The sequence below is a fragment of the Ursus americanus genome, chromosome 7 (genome assembly GCF_024610735.1).
Source record: "Ursus americanus isolate L20-20 chromosome 7, mUrsAme1.1.p, whole genome shotgun sequence".
NCBI lineage: Eukaryota > Metazoa > Chordata > Mammalia > Carnivora > Ursidae > Ursus > Ursus americanus.
The window spans coordinates 27451453-27453093 of NC_142133.1; the positions used below are offsets into that span (position 1 = coordinate 27451453).

General features: G+C 41.6%; 1 pseudogene; it reads right to left on the minus strand.

Annotated features, from left to right (window-relative positions):
• Positions 1-323: 323 nt before the first annotated feature.
• LOC123786116 (cytochrome c oxidase subunit 5B, mitochondrial-like) lies at positions 324-689 on the minus strand (annotated as a pseudogene).
• Positions 690-1641: the final 952 nt, after the last annotated feature.

Consider the following 1641-nt stretch of genomic DNA (forward strand, 5'->3'; position numbering starts at 1 on the left):
AAGGGTCATGTGATTTCCCACCCTTCACTCAGAGAAGAGTGAAATCACACTTCTGGCGACCCGAAGATGGAGGTTGATATAAAGAATCCCAAGCAGAAGTTTGAAGTTTCCTGATTTTATTTAAAATTAATGTGAATTCTGTAATTTATGTAAAATGAATGTCAATTTCAACTCCATATTGTAGTAATAATCTTTCCATTAATTAACTTCTCCTCAAAAATTATTTTTCTTTTTTTTAATGGGAGAAGGAGCCAATGCAATAGCTAGTCTTTACTGGAGAGAAGAAACTTTACAGCACATTTTGAGTAAGTTAGTGCAAAGGCTCAGTGAGCCAGCTGGTGGGGCACTAGCTTCCAATGGGTTCCAAAACTAGGGCACCACTGGGTCTCGCCTTTGTACATCCAGAACCAGACGACAGCAGTATTGTCCTCTTCAAAGATGCAGCCCACTATTTACTTGTTGGTGATAGATGGGACTAAATGAGGGTCTTCCTTGGTACCTGAAGCTGCCTTTGGGGGCTAGCATATTGCACGGGTCCAGTCCCTTCCATGCAGCCATCAAGACCTCCCTCTCCAGTCCAGGCACCTGCTCATCATCAGTAGGAACACCATGGTGACTCCATTGGGACCATGGGCCCTTAGGGCCTGCGATGCCAGCGCTCCAACTCCACGAAGTAACTTTGAAGCCATCGGGCCCACTACAAACAGCAACACTTCCTCAAAAATTCTGAAGTAAAGCAAATGCTCCAGGGAAATCACCATGCTGATCCTACAGCCCCAAGGTGTATCCAGCATACCACCACCTTACCCCACATACCCTGGTTTGAGAAGAAAAGCAACAGGGGAACCAAAGTAGAATTCTGAATCTTGGAAAGAGAAGTGAAAATAATGCTTACCAAAGGAGGGGAAGAATAAAGGACACTGATTATATTTTTTCCACAACCATTTTCCATAGCCACTGATAGAAAATGATTAAAATATTATGCTGGCTTGTCATGACGTTTCACACTGAAGTGTGTTCATTTGGCACGTGGAAAATTTTCTTCCTTGGGGACATCAGAACTTGGCTTAGGAACATACTCTGAGAACACCTTGAGAACTTCATACATAAAAACCAAGCTCCTTGATCTCTTAATACACCTAAATTCTGATGAAGTCATGAAGGTGTCAGAGCAAGACGCAAAACCGTCAAGACACTATAGTCAACTTAGCATTTCCAGTTCACGTGGAGACGTTAATTCCACTTATCAAAGAAAAGTACAAAAAGGCACTCATTATGAAAAGTAGAAACCCAAAATGAAGAATATTATGGTTTGGTCTCAGCTGAGTTCCCCTGAATTTATTACCTTAGAAAGTTCAACACAGATCTAAGACTCCCAACCAAGACGGTAGCTAGTGGAAAGTAGCATCTGGGAGCAATCACCAGGGTCCTGCTAGCCTCTTCACTGGGTACAAATTGTGCAAACCTCCCAACATGAATGAAGAAGGAATAATCATTTTGGGAAACAGGTTAAGGAAATCACATATGTAAAGACAAGACCATTTAAAATTTTAATACTATTCTTAGATAATTTGATATGTGATGGGATGAGACCAGGAGGAAAAGATTGAGAGATACGGGAGAAAGACAAAGTAGGAAGTC